Source organism: Haliotis rufescens, unplaced genomic scaffold (genome assembly GCF_023055435.1).
Source record: "Haliotis rufescens isolate VD_foot unplaced genomic scaffold, xgHalRufe1.0.p SCAF_18, whole genome shotgun sequence".
Classification (NCBI taxonomy): domain Eukaryota; kingdom Metazoa; phylum Mollusca; class Gastropoda; order Lepetellida; family Haliotidae; genus Haliotis; species Haliotis rufescens.
In genome coordinates, this window is record NW_025963868.1 from 21,120,261 (window position 1) to 21,136,486 (window position 16,226).

The 16,226-nt window shown below is 41.5% G+C and overlaps 1 protein-coding gene across 2 annotated transcripts in view; it reads right to left on the reverse strand.

Moving 5' to 3' along the window:
• LOC124148004 (D(2) dopamine receptor-like) overlaps nucleotides 1–16,226 on the reverse strand; it is a 375,182-nt gene that overhangs the window by 105,083 nt on the left and 253,873 nt on the right. For both annotated transcript variants that reach the window (XM_046518924.2, XM_046518925.2), the window contains one exon: nucleotides 1,099–1,144. The gene's annotated coding sequence lies outside the window, so the exon portion shown is untranslated. The remainder of the gene's footprint in view (nucleotides 1–1,098; nucleotides 1,145–16,226) is intronic.

The following is a 16,226-nucleotide window of genomic DNA, read 5'->3' on the forward strand; positions in this document are numbered from 1 at the left end:
ACCAGACTATCCGACCGCCCTAGCGCTAGATGAATTTAGATCAAAATGAATTATGTGTTCACAAATGAGATCTTTCAGAAACCTGTTATCGTGGGTTTAAATCCCAGAATCGCCCTGATTTTGTTTCTAAATCAGCACCTTAACATAATTGTCACATGGGTTTCGCCACGTGTTAAACGTCTAACACCTGGGCCCGTTCCAGCAAAGCGATCCTAGCGCTAAAGTAATCCTAACTCCAAAGCTTTGGCATGGACGACTGTCGCATCGCTGTGGTCGCTTTGTGGAACGGATCCCTGTTGGATTCCCTCAATATCAACAGACACAAATTGCAACATGTATATTTAACTTGATTCCCTGTCACTGCGACTCCTTTAAGAATGATATCTTTCAAATAATCTTTCCAAACGTAAAACAAAACAAACAACACTTCAAACGTTTTGAGGTTATGGCATGCGTTTATCCTATGTAGTGTTTTTTATGATGTAAATATTTTTAACGATATCTGGAATTATTCTAAAAAATCACCCACCCTCGAGTAGTCAACGGTTTGAAGGCTTTCATTGACACAAAGAGAACACCAGAAATATAACCATGCACTTTTAATATTCTGTCACTCTAAAGAACAACTAATCCGACCAACTCTCGTTATCAGTGTAGACTTTATAAAAGAGCAGTTGCAATAAACTGTAACAATATGCATGCAGTTAACATGCTGGGAAGATAAATCAATTAGGGAAATGAAAGCATGTTTTTTATGACCTAAATCTCTATAACACAGCCCATATATCAAAGCACCTTATCGCACAGATGACAGGAATATCGATAAGTCGCCTCGCTAAATATGGACAGTCTTTGTTTATATAGAGATTGACCCTGGTTCATTCGCGATCGAAAACCATTCACTTACCAAGCGCACATTTTGTACTAGCGTTAATAGTGGAAAAATCTTTTCCAGACGCGCCCCCTCACAGAAACCCAGTTTGGGTCATTGAATGTTGTAAGCGGTATGGACGAGCAAAACGTTGAATGCTTTGAATGGCTCTAAATCGAGGCACATTTATACACCGGTTTGGAAATTGAAAATAAAGATGTACTTACCGTTCTTAAAGTCCTTACGGGAAACATCCGCTTTTCAAATTCTTTTCTGAAATAATAAAAGTGATTTTGAATTTTTGTGCAGATCTATAACAAGCAGCTTTGAACTTGATTCGTGTGTCCATGTCAATACGTGGATATAAAAAAAAGCCTTTATTGTCTTTTGTCATGATTGTGTGGATCGGCTGGTCAGCAAGAAGGAATTAAAAAAAGGTGATTGGATGTCAACAAGGGAGTTGGTTACGCTTGTTGGTGATGGGCAATGTAGGTGTCCATATGGCAATAGGGCGATCATTAAAAGGGGTTAAATTGGGAAGGGATTATATTGTAACAAAAGAAGATTATCTCTAAGAGAGATTAACATGGTGGTCATGTGGTCATTAAGAGATTAGGTGCCTCACTCTGACAGTGTGGTATGAATCCCGGATGACTCAGCCCAAACAAGTACTAGAATCTGTACTTTACCAAGAAAGTGTCATCCCAACTATAACATTTATTACATTAAGAGAGGGCGTTCGGTTGGCGAATGATTGCGCAAAGTGACCGGATGTTCCGTAAGAGTGACCATGATGATATTACATCAAATAATAGAAACGGACATTGGTATCGGATGTCCGGCAAGGCGAGAAGCCTCTTTACTTGGCGCTCCCGCTATCGCCCACTGGCCAAGGCTCGATTTCACGTTGCAGGCAATAGTGAATTGCTTAATATCTGTTCCGCCGGGGAATACTCACTGCAAATACAGAGTACGTCATTGGTTAGGCAGCTGTGACCATGTCAATATGAGCTAACAGAATGTACGCACGTAATTATCAGGTAAACCGGTTTTACTGTCTGGCGCCGGTGACGCCCGTGTGGGACCCGGGTTTGAATCGGTCCCCAGCAGCCTATCCTGGTCGTTTAGTCATCTTTGTGGATGGGGTGGTCAGGCTCAGTGACTGAGTGTCATCACACCCAGATAAATGTAGATCGTAGATCGATGCTCATGATGTCAATCACTGGACTATCTGGGCCAGACTCGATTATTTACAAACCGCCGTCATAGTTATAATTAGAATGTTGCTCAGTGCGGCCTTTAACAACAAACAAACAAACAAACTGTATGTTAAGATTACCGATTGAGTTAAAACGTTTGACAACAATTACCTCTAAGATTGCTGATTGCTGACAAGATCGGGGTACCTTACGCCATCATCGTTAAGTACGAAGGTTCAAAGATGGTTTTGATGTCATTATCTAACACGATCTGACTTTACGAGTGTTTCGCGTTCCGATGTTTTAGTTTACCGAGAAACATATGCATCCACACCTTGACCAGGTGCATGAAATTCATGAAAACCTTTCATAGAAATTCCATCGAACTTACGACAAGATTTATTTCCCGAACATGTGCAATCCACATGGTGTTATGTACACCACATGGTGGAAATATTTCCCAGTATGTCTTTCATCGACGAAGTGGAGCGATTCCCTTTAATCGTTAGCACGCGAGCTGGTAGTGCCTGTATTGACGTAGAGAATTAATACGCTACGATATTCCTTCTCAACGTTTACCTGCTGATTTAGCAAGACTTAATCAGGAATAGTTCTTGATTAGTACAATTGGCTTTCGCCATGCTTGATTACAGATAATGTTACTTCTTACAGGAATGGACGCGATGAACTGATTTGATGAACACCATGTGCTTATTTTCGAAACGTTCATAAAGTCCTTCACGAATAACATAAAATTTCCATCAGATCTGTTGATACGGTCAGTCTAACGGTATTATAAAATAACTGTGTAATGCCCGTAATAAAATCTTAACGTGCCACTTTCAGAGAAACATAAAGTTGTCAGTTTCACCATTGAGATGATTGGCATGTTTATTGATTGAAGACTTAAAACAAGAGGTTAGATAGTTAATCCATTAAATCCAATTAAAGTGAGTGAGTGATAATACTATCATGGCGATGGGGAACATCAAGGGTGGCTTTCCCATGCATACTGACGACAGTTTGCTGTCGCTATGGCTAATTATTGCAGTAAACAACGATGCAGATCTGCAGAAACGATGGGTTATAGCTGAAGCAAAGCTTGTTATAGAATCTGTTGCAATAATGGCAATAGGTTGTTGCATGTGGTAGTTTTTTAAGTCCAAAACGTAACAAAACTGAAAAAATGTCGCCGAAACACTGCAAACTTTAAGTCCAAAGCAAAACTATGACATCAAATATGATTTCATTTTTTGCCACCATGAAACATGAGTGTATGCTTTCACTTGCTGTTTAAAAAAAACAGGTATTCGAAATGGTTTAACGAAATCACTGCATCAAGGTGAGTGAGTGAGCGGTTGTAACAGCGCTGTTTATTGTTGTTCCACTGTCTTATTACACTATTACAGCGACCAGTCCTTGTTTTATTCAATCCTTGTTTTATTCCCTCGATAGCAAGCGCCAGGTAGGGTAACAACAAGTACCATCTTTTAACGTCTTTTGGTATAACGCGACGATGGATCGAACACCGTACCTTCCTCTTTCCGGGAAGACGCTCTTCCACTCGACTACGACCTTCGCGACGTTGCGCGCCCCCCTCACATCAAACATACACGCTGGTGTCCTCCCATTAGTTAGACACCTTAAAATAACAACCTTTCTGGTTGAGTGCACAACAAAGTGCAATGCTGTTACCTTGATTGATAATGGAATGACCCATAGCTAAACATCAAGATATAACAGAACAAAAAGACGTGTTAAGTCAGATGTACTAATTTTATAAACGTTCATCTCAGATTTGGTTGTTACATCAGATGTATATACACATATATTAAATTTAGTCATGATATGTACACAACGTCATACTCGGTTCGTCCTGTTGTCAGACTAAGGTCAACAGGATGAACCGAGTATGACGTTGTGTACATATCATGACTAAATTTAATATATGTGTATATACATATACGACCAACGGATCCTGGCACAAGTAAGGGAAACAACTCTGTATAATAGTCAGCAGCAGAGCACATACAACAGTGAATTGCAAATGGCCTCATCAATCAACATTTAGATGATCTGCAGTAAGTCGCTTATGAAATAAGGGAACGGCTGCCATATGTACATTTCAATTGCTATCAACATAACAGAGACGTCAATCATAACGCTATCAGTTTGGCTATGGAAAGTACACGTGCCCCGTCAATCACCATTAGCGTATGGCTGGGAAGACAATGAACCGCGTTCCAAGAATGACCTTTCCGTTTCGGGGGGGTGGGGGTGGGGGTGGGGGGGGGGAGGGGGGTAGTCAAACAAGGTGATGTTTACACGGCTAGGTGTTTCCACCAAATACCGCATTCCAATCAACAAACATATCGATTTTAATCAGACATTACAGCTATTCGAGGGAAAATGGGATTGTATAAAGTATAATATATTATATACTTAATTTGCGTATATGGCGAATATAAATGTATATAAAGCAGATTTCCTGATCGTAATTGGATAAACGTTAGTTCGAAAAAGACTTTCATAACCAACAAGGGCATGTTTATAATTAACTAATTGTAACGAGGGTGGAGGATCTCGGGGTCTGTGAATGTTTTTCAATGGAGGAGCTAAACATCTTATTTCTCAACACATTTTCTCAGAATGTCAGGCACATCCAGTGAACAATAGTTTCATTGTTAAATTTCGCTTTTTACGAAAATACATAAATAATAATAAGTCGTGTATTATCAATTCATTCATTTAAAGTAAAATTATTATTTGTCTATGTAGCCACCCCATTATCGCGATTTAATCATGTCACCGTATACATAGCTACATTATTTATTGTTTGTTGTTTGACGCCGTAATCAGCAATGTTCCCGCTGCATGTATCCAAGTCAGCAAGCCTGACCACCCGATCCCGTTAGTCGCCTCTTACGACAAGCATGGCTCCTGAGAACCAATTCTAACAAAGATCTTCAGGGGGCATAGCTGCATTAAATGCTAAGAGATCGACTTATAAAGTCCATGTAACGTTCAGGGATTAACATAGCCAAGCTCGAAAATAAAACAAGTACGGAAGGGGTGTTATTGCCAGCATTATCACCAATCGTTTCCAAATATTACTGGAACAAATATGAAATAGATATATTGATTAGTATATGATTATATAATCTCTCAATGATATCGACTCACTGCGACAACCTGGCTCCTGTACCGAATACTCTGCAGTTGCACTAAACAACAACAGAGATAGACGGCGCCCTTGTAGGACTGCCACGAACAACTTGATTAAACTGCGAAGCGCACCTCGAAAACACAATTGTTTGTCGGCACGAGAACGGTTGATGGAACGGATTGCAATGATCAATTGGAGTCGGGGCGATCGCTCATCTGACAACTTCAACTCAACAGATAAAAGAACTTCATGTTCAATACGCCACCCATTTTGTTAATCACCAGTCCCGATCGAACACTAACGACAACTTGGTCGCATTTCATTTCCCCAACACAACAGGTGAAAATGTGAGTGTATGCACGATGCAAATAACTTTGCATTCTTTGCCCCGCGTTGAGCGTTCGGTTTTGGTTTGGATGTAGATGGCGGTAACTTGGGGTTATTGCGTAAGGCTTTTGTGAGCGACTGGTGCTTGTCAATGGATTTGACCAAGTAGAACGGTAAATAGGTATTTAATTATAGGCTACACAGGTAAGTAATTGTGGCATGGCACATTGGCACGCTGGAATATGGCACCGAGAAGATTCCTTGTGATTGAATTTGTTGGGATGTTTTAAGTTTAAGAGCTAGGGTGCGGCACTAACAAGAGCCAGCGCATGTAAATAATTAAACCAGTTTTAAATGCATATTTCCGGTTTGAGATACGTGCGGATATTGTGGGCAAGTGTAGCAGAAAATGGCTGTCATAAGATGCGTCTTCAAAAAGTAAAACGTTGGTCTGTATACAAGCAGATCTAGAGAACAAAGGACGCTTTAGTTATATTAAGATACATAACAAAAGACCCTTTTGATCCACAAGTTGTGAAAAATGTATGAATAAATTGTGAATAATATAATCTATACTAAATAAAAAAAATGCTATTTAATCATGATTGGTAAATCCTGCCGATTTGACAGCGAACAAAATTGTCCGCTTAATGGCTTTTTACTCCACATTAAAGGTTTTTCAATTGCACAATGATCTGTCAATAAGGATTTGTTATATTTCACTTATATAGCGACGTACATGTACGTGTGCGTGTGTGTGTGTGTGTCTGTGTGTGTGTGTGTGTGTGTTCGTCTGCTTGTACTCTTCCGGACTAACGCAGATTTTATAGTGCAAGCTTACAGAGATACCATGACGCAGTTTAACATGAATACCCGACCGAGACACAGTATACTGACTTCGAGCCTACCTGTCCTTGTTGTAGCTCTTCAATGCCGACTTTCAGGCAGGGTTACCAAAAGTACCATCTTTTAACGTCTTTTGGTATAATGCGGCCTGGGATCGAACCTCGGATCTTCCGCTCTCCGGGCGGACATACCACTAGGCCACGGAGGCTGTCTATTAAGGACGAGTTCTATGGGAAGGCTAGTGTCCGAATTATCGAGGTTTCCTCTGATTCGTTAATCCAAGTATTTTTTAATCCGTCCAAAGACAGATTAGTTGGAGACGCGTTCGATCGTCACTCCAAAGGCTCGAGTACCATCGCTCCAACGTCACGCTTCAGGCACGGGCTCGATTCCCCACCTGGGTACAATGTGGGGAACCCATTTCTGATGTCCTCGCCGTGATATCGCTGGATTATTCAAAAATTTGTTAAGTTATAACCGTGATACCACACACGCGCTGACTCATTCACTCAATGTATCTGTTCATTCGTCAACATATCCATACAGTCATCCAAATGTCTGTTTGATCCTCTTTCCATCCAACTACACACAAAACAACAACACATACAGAAAAAACCAGCATCATCGCAAACCCTATTTTTCACTGTTGATCTAATTTAAAACTACGTACTGATTCAAAGGCAAAATAATACGACTAAGTACTACTCGACGAGGTCCATATGCACCTCATCTGTTATTGTCAAACACTTCATTCCGGAAGTCAAACACTCTCGAGAGACACAATTAATTATCACGTGTACGGACAATTTGCTTTCTGCCAATGATAAGGGTTTTATCAAAGTCCTCTTTCTGTAGAAAATCGTTAGTATTCACCCCGAAGCGACCCCCACTGAATCTTGTTCGACAGGTGTTAAAAACAGATTTCCACAAACATAGTTTTCAATCATGAACGCGGGCCCCTATAAAACCGAGATGCGTTCAACGGCGAAAAATACGAAGATCGATGGCGAGGAGTAAGCTTTCTTCCTCTTGCCTCAAATTGAATGCTTTATTCCTTCTTGTATTGTGGGGGCTAGTTTTTGTCTTCGATTATTTCAATGAAAACTTCCCTGTTTCGTTTGTCCGTTTGGTGTAAGTGACTGTTTGAGGGAACAGTCTTATCTCTTCACGATGGATTTGCGAAGTTTTTCTTCCTCCAAGACGTCCATTAATTGACTTTGGAAGACCCTTTAACGCTGATAAACGACCACCTCTGCAGCCAATATGCTGTACTTAAACTTGTCGGAGAGTCGTCATTGATCACGTGGGATCTGAAGGTCCGACAAGTTTTATTTTTATCCGACAAGTGACTTGAAACAAAGGTTAATCCAACTCTTCGCCATTGTTTCAAAATGGTTACAACGTCTGATTTGCGACACTTTGGGCTTTTCTTCAATATTAAACAAACACGTCGAGAAATTATTGACTTTGTATATATCAGTGACACACAGAAGTGAGGTCGAATCCAAGTCACTCACTCAACCAGACGTGTGTGTGTGAGGTTTTAGCTGCCTTTAACAACATTCCAGCAATCTATATGGGCATCAAGTACAGTAACCATATGTGGATTCGAACCAGGGCCTTCCGAGTAAACGCTTTCACCACTCAGCCGTCCGACCACACCAAGAAGCAGCGAGGCTGGTACACAGTCGTGAATACCTCCTGTAACCACGGGACATAACTCTCTGAACATGATAACAGGCTGAATAACGTCATGAGGTGTGGCTCCATAAAAAGTGTTCCATATCACCTTGTTGGAAGACATACCGTGATGTTTCGATAGCACGATGACATCACTGCATCTATCTTGCACTGTCCCAGACATATATGCCAAACAGTGGTTTTCTATTGTATATCTCCGGCACTTGACCTCAACTTAATACTATAGCGTTGCTAATTAATGATGACAGCATTCTATCGTAGAAACACAGTTTAGTTGCGTTGGAAGAAGATCTGTGTACCTGTCGGGGCCATTTAAACATAACCTTTAATACTCCCCCTGAGACGGTCATCAATTGCTATTAATGAAACTATTTATTTCATCAAAGAATACTAAATTATTAAAATACCAACTCCCTTTGTCCCGGCGTCCAAGTAAGCATATAAATATTTCCTTAACGAGGATCGGCCGGCTCTCCATCGACTACTGGCACGGAAGGTCTTCTCTTCAGATCAAATCTCTCTTGATAATTAACCGTAACAGACAAAGAGACAACGAAGGCTTGATTTAATTTCTCCATTCATTGGTTGCCGTGTTTGTCTAGAGATGCAAACGGACAGTGGTGGCAAGTAAAGCCTTATTAAGGTAATTGATAAGAGGGTCAGGAGGTTAGGTAAGCTTGAGACAATCTACTTTTATTGGAATTATGGGCCGATTCACCTCATGACTATATTAGCCTGATACAATACGGCAGAATGCTGTGCTACATTAGACGTGTGTTTACTGGTCTGTTTATGTCTGAGGTTTTGTGAAGATTGTGAAGGTTATAAACTCCTCAAAGCAGGTTAAAGAACAATCCACAATTGGAAGTCGGCGTTTTGCAATACCCACCAATCATGACAGATTAACTATGAAAAAATCAGGTGTTCTTATGGAGGTTTTAGGACCGTGATGTATGAAATCTTGCTCATAATTAGATGTGAGGTTTGTGTGTGTGTGTGTGTGTATGTCTGTGTGTGTGTGCGTGCGTGTGCGTGTGCGTGTATTTGTCTACCCCATACAATGAAAATTACTGATTACACCCTTAAATACTTTCTTCTAGTTTATATAAATAGTAGCGCGTGTAACTTGTATATGTGTTTGGCCTCCGTGTTGTATACGTTGGCTTGGATTGTTGGGGGTAAAGTTAATTAATTTTGAAAACACCTAATGGTAATAAATTAGAATATTCCAAAGTTAAATGCATTGTTGAAGTTGCACTGTGATTGTCACGTGTCGCCCACACGTGCCGGATTCCATCGACACTCTGGGTCGAGATATGGACGAATTTTTCTGAAGCATTGTCAAGGAGGATTTGTCAAATTTCATTGGGAAATGACAGCTATTCTTTTCAATGTGTCTTCGTGACAGGTCTCGCATTATCGAGATAACATTCACAGCGACGCTACTGTGGACGGACAATCAATGGTAATCAAATCAATGAGTGAGTGAACAAATGGTATTTTACGCCGCAGTCACCAACAGTCCAGTTATCAAACTATTTTAAGGCCTTGTTTTCCGAGATATGTTCAGTCAAGATGTTGTTGTTAGAACACTTATGTGGTGTGCAAAAAAGATAATCGGATTCCCTTTATGACGTGTTTTGGTCTTCCAGGCTTTAGGTTCCGGTCGATGACTTTCGGTCCCGCCGAGTAGCCTTGTCTGGTGTGTTTGCGTTCTTTTACCAGGTCACACCGAGTAGTCTTGTCTTGTGTGTTTGCGTTCTTTTACCAGGTCACACCGAGTAGTCTTGTCTGGTGTGTTTGCGTTCTTTTACCAGGTCACACCGAGTAGTCTTGTCTGGTGTGTTTGCGTTCTTTTACCAGGTCACACCGAGTAGTCTTGTCTGGTGTGTTTGCGTTCTTTTACCAGGTCACACCGAGTAGTCTTGTCTGGTGTGTTTGCGTTCTTTTACCAGGTCACGCCGAGTAGCCTTGTCTGGTGTGTTTGCGTTCTTTTACCAGGTCACAACGAGTAGTCTTGTCTGGTGTGTTTGCGTTCTTTTACCAGGTCACACCGAGTAGTCTTGTCTGGTGTGTTTGCGTTCTTTTACCAGGTCACACCGAGTAGCCTTGTCTGGTGTGTTTGCGTTCTTTTACCAGGTCTCGCCGAGTAGCCTTGTCTGGTGTGTTTGCGTTCTTTTACCAGGTCACACCGAGTAGTCTTGTCTGGTGTGTTTGCCTTCTTTTACCAGGTCACATCGAGTAGCCTTGTCTGGTGTGTTTGCGTTCTTTTACCAGGTCACATCGAGTAGCCTTGTCTGGTGTGTTTGCGTTCTTTTACCAGGTCACACCGAGTAGTCTTGTCTGGTGTGTTTGCGTTCTTTTACCAGGTCTCGCCGAGTAGCCTTGTCTGGTGTGTTTGCGTTCTTTTACCAGGTCACACCGAGTAGCCTTGTCTGGTGTGTTTGCGTTCTTTTACCAGGTCACACCGAGTAGTCTTGTCTGGTGTGTTTGCGTTCTTTTACCAGGTCTCGCCGAGTAGCCTTGTCTGGTGTGTTTGCGTTCTTTTACCAGGTCACACCGAGTAGCCTTGTCTGGTGTGTTTGCGTTCTTTTACCAGGTCACACCGAGTAGTCTTGTCTGGTGTGTTTGCCTTCTTTTACCAGGTCACATCGAGTAGCCTTGTCTGGTGTGTTTGCGTTCTTTTACCAGGTCACATCGAGTAGCCTTGTCTGGTGTGTTTGCGTTCTTTTACCAGGTCACACCGAGTAGTCTTGTCTGGTGTGTTTGCGTTCTTTTACCAGGTCTCGCCGAGTAGCCTTGTCTGGTGTGTTTGCGTTCTTTTACCAGGTCCCGCCGAGTAGCCTTGTCTGGTGTGTTTGCGTTCTTTTACCAGGTCTCGCCGAGTAGCCTTGTCTGGTGTGTTTGCGTTCTTTTACCAGGTCACACCGAGTAGCCTTGTCTGGTGTGTTTGCGTTCTTTTACCAGGTCCCGCCGAGTAGCCTTGTCTGGTGTGTTTGCGTTCTTTTACCAGGTCACACCACAAATGGACACACTGTGATATATTAACGTTTAATTAGATACAGAATGCAATCTTTTGTAAATGTCCATGTATTTCTAATCAGAAGGCTGTCTGGGAGAGATATCTACGAGCCTTGTGTCTTAAAATATCTGTGACTCGACGACAGCGTTGACAAGTAAATTTCCTTCTGAAAACAATGCGTCTACCTGTCAAAACGGCGTAATTACACGAATAGAAAATGGACTTTTCAAATGTCAGAAGCTGTGCTTTTCATTCCGTACAGGAGAAGGAAAACCATCTCCCTAATGTACCTTCAAGTCCAAACGAAGAGCTTCTTTGAAAAGTGCATTACTTGTGAGCTGCGAGGTACTTGGCGGCCATACGTAGTAAGCAACATCGTCTCAGTAGTAAGCACAGTGAGTGAGTGAGTGAGTGAGTGAGTGAGTGAGTGAGTGAGTGTGTGAGTGAGTGAGTGAGTGAGTGAGTGAGTGAGTGAGTGAGTGAGTGAGTGAGTGAGTGAGTGAGTGAGTGAGTGTACTGTTGATATTGGCACAGAGCCCAAAGTAATGCAATTCTTAGACGTTTACCATTTTGTAAAACCCAACGAACATGATGGGTATGGTACTGACAAATATAATCAAGGTGAACCGGGAGATAATAGGATTCTGGCACGTCTAAGGGGTGCAACTCGAATTGCTTCATCTGGGTCACCCGAATGGTGGTTACGGGCGCGACAAACAACTTACCCAATGATGCCAATTGAGGTTATGTAGCAATTATACATGTCGATCCTTTTCATTAAATAAATGTTCTCAACTTGCCACTGTCAGTGCCGTTTATTTTCTCCAATCACAAAGTTTTGTATCAGACAGAAAATCCATTTCACAGTTTGAGTAAGGCTTCAGGAATACTTTATATTTTATTTAGGCGATGAACACATTATGTTTGTCGACATTGTAAATACGAAACGTTATCGGTAAATTTCCGTTGCACTCTCCTTCTCCCTGAACTCAAATAGCCTGAGGCCTACGGGGCTAAATCGAACAGTTCGTGGCCGCATAGCTATTGTTTTGTGTGATGTGAGCTAGCTTTAACACGTGTATGAAGAATATCATCACTTGGAAGACATCACCACATACCAGACTGATAACTGCATGGATTTTCTATTCCACTTCTCATCCCTTTCTCAGCTTTATCAGCCTATGGGAGCATGGGCGGCCCAGTTGTTTTACGCGCCGAAATTAGCTGTGCAAAGTTGCGTCCCTTTGGCACGTCAAGACCGATGATTGTGGGTTCGAATCCCGATTAGCCCCGATAATGTTTCCAGGTTTGTCAGCAGTTTGTTGTTTTCGCCCGCATCAAGCTGCTTACTGGAAAATGTTCAAAGCGGCGTTAAGCTCAACTAACTCACACACCTCTATCGGCCTATACCCATTCTCAGCTCTGAAATTAAGAGACTTGTGGGTTCCTTTGAACTGCAACATTGTTCGTTATAAATTTAGTTTATTTTACTTTATAAGTACTTTACTTTCTTTCCGGGACTTTGTCTGACACATTTTATGTCAACGTCTAACACAGCACAACAACTTGATACGTTTTCGAAATTGCTTCTTTACAAGACTAGACCTATTAATCATATCAATCTCAAATTCCTCATTTGTGGGCCCATTGAAGAAAACCTACAGATTCATAACATCACAAGGCTATTCCTAAAGTTAATCTTTATTTGACGTGGGTGATAACTTTTATAACCCAGTCACGAGTGGACTCCAGCATCAACGTAATGGCGAAGCGCAAAACTCCCGATAATGCCTTGAACATCATCACTACCCAATACACGCGCATGAGTTACACAGAGAAAAATTGGTATTTAATGGTTTTCGTGGTCCAGCCCTGGACATAATGATCAGTCATAAACCGATGTCGCGGACGGGAATTATGGCAACTTAATCTCAGTGGGTTTTTTCTCGGCCATGAACGAACACAACGGCTTGACGAGTTTGATTGAATTACCTACCGTCAGACCAGTCCTTCGGCGGACCAATGACGGGGACAGGGAGATGACGCATTGATACCATCAAACCACGAACTGCTTTTAATCTTCATCATCCTTACATTAACCCGCCAAGGAAGTTTGCCGTTGCGGATGAATACAACTAGCGCAGAGCCGTGATTCGTCTTTGTGCTTCCGCGCGGGTCGGATGAAAAGTCAACACACGGCGTTTACGGAAAAGGAGTTGTATTTAATTTCATTCTAGTTATGGGCTTGTTTGGATGTCATGCCGTGAAACATCTTGTCTCCTTTTCTCGTCAGCTGACTTTGATGGGGTTTAGCTTAATTTGTTATGAGTTAAGCCTGGAGGAAAGATATTTATTCACTGAAGTATTATGACAGTGTGCAGGCCTCTTAGCATTCAAACATCAAAGTCACCAGCATCACATCAGTTCAAACCGGCTTTAAAAGCTAAGATGTTCCAATGTTATTTCTCTTTTTGCGCCGATGAAGTTTGATCTGGAATGGTTGTGATATGTGAAATAGAAATCGATACGCGCGATGAGATTATTGCGGTATTTCAGGAAAGTAAGCCATGCCAGTTGCTAAAATATCACGCTTTGTCAAGGCTTACGTAGCAAGGCATTTAATTGTTCTGATATTACATCTGAGTCTTTTTTTTCCCAAAACCAAGTTTGCTATTAGTGTTTTTCTCGAAAAAGATATGACAGCATTTGGTGTTTCGTGAACTTATGACGTCGCTGACGTTTTGCTGAAAATTTTATACTGGCGAATGCAGAATACGTTTTATAGATACGAGGATTATAAAAATACATATTCACCGGTTAAAATTCAGTAAATCGGCATGCCAACATTAATTTCTTTTTTAAGATAACATCACGGCAGTTCCATCTTATTTAAAAAAAGCTAAGCATAACAATTACATCTGGTAGTAGTCATAAAACGAATTCGTCCAAATCCCAAGGAAAGAAGCGTTTCAGAACAGATGAGAATGCGCTGATAGCTTAAATGCTGATACTGTGATACCAAGATACGCTAATTCGTGGATACGCTTATACACATACGCTACAATGCTGTAACGCTTAAACGTTAATACGTCGATACACTAATACGCTGGAATATTCCTATTCAATGCCACTCAATTCTATTGTTTATGACGACTTGTATATATCGACTTCGAGACAACAAAAAGTAAGTCGGAATGTGGACTTCGATAGCCAATTCCACACTCTAAAGTATGCTCCAAGCGCTACATTATTTACCCCGGTCAGTGGATCGCTATGCGCTCCATTTTCATTCTCAGTTCCCTGGGGATCATACAACGATGCATCAATTATCGTGTTACTAGTAACTGGGTTTTTTACAGACAGACAGACAGACAGACAGACAGATTGTTTATTTGAGTCTCACCTCACAGAAATAGTTACATAAATACATATAAAAGGACATAAAAGTGAGCCACCCGTTAAGGGTTACGAGAGACTTAAAATGTATCACAGTATGTACAGCATAAATATATTGGTGTAAAAGGGGTATGAAAATATACTACCCGTAACTAGCCATATAAAATATTTTTTCTTCGTTGGAGAATTAAAAAGCAGGATTACAATACGTCCCAGCATGACGTAGTTAAAACACTGGTGCCGCCTGCAGAGAGCGATTTTCTTCATGATGCGGTTTGGCCACGTGTTACTTCCTTTAATTGAACAACTGGTTTGACCAGCCAAATCCCCGTTATGCAATATATATATTTACTGCTATGGTATGGCTGCAATATTGTTGGCTGCGGCGTATAACAGCATACATTCACACATACGGGGTGGTTTCAAAAAGTTTCAAAGCGCGGAGATTCTAAATTCTCAAACTTTTGGGAGTTCAAATTAGGCAATCTGTATTTACCGGCATTTCGGTGATACAAAGGTATTATCTTGGTGTATGTCCCTGAGGTCTATAGGTGTTTTTCGAAAGGGACCAGGTTGGTCGGGTGAGGTGGAATTTTCACGTCATCTAAATGGTGAGATGGTGAGTACAGCAAGCTTACATGACTCAAGTGCAATACATTAATGGTCACACACTGCCGGGAAAAGTGCAAAGTTCACACCAGTGTTTGATGGTGGCGAAAACTGAAACAAACGGATGAAGAAAGAAGTGCTTATTCGATGGGGATGGGGGGGATCAGAGTTATGTTTTGGACTTGTTTGCAGTTGCATTTTAATTTCCGGGTCACTTGTAATTTTCAAGTGTATATTTTCTTTAGCCCGGCAGTTTATTTCTTTACAACAAAGCAACAATGTTGCACTAATATATCATCTCCCCTCCACCAGCATCCCCTACCACCGTCACCTTCATCCACTCCCCACCCCCACATCAATATAACCTCAAGACTGACATGTGATCCCTAAAATAAGTTCTCTTCTTTAAACCTTATATAATATCTACAAACTATACTCCAAATGGGACCCAGAACAATCCTTAATTTCAGGTTTATCAGGACTTTCCAGATCGTCCTAGACTTGAGTTGGATTCTTTGTTTATTCCCTAGGGTCAGGGGAAGTCTCCAACTGTTCTAACTGGGTCCGTTTTGACCGCCAAGAGGGATTCCACTGACCACACATTAAGTTGATCGAATTACACTCAAGATAGTGTGCCTCTCAAGCTGACACCACGCCACATCAATATATCGGCATCTGAATCTTACCTTCTTGACTGACTTACAACACACACGACAGTCAGTGTGGGACATCCTGTCCTGGTGCATCTGTTTAAAGACGTATTAGGGTCGAAATTGAATTGTCATCTGAGTGAGATTGGTTTTACGCCGCTGTTAGCACACTTCCAACTATATAATGGCGGACTACAACAGAAATGACCTTCACACATTGTAACCATGTGGAGAATCAAACCTGGGTCTTCGACGTGTTTGTCGGATGCTTTGACCATTAGGCTATGCCACAGCACACGCATACACATCACATACAATGGACGACACACCGTGCGCATGTGCAAAATCTAACTTGGGTCACTATGGTTACGAGCGACCATTTCTCAAGGATTGTCAGAAATAGCAACAATTTCATATTCGGCTGTTGTTAACAGCGTTA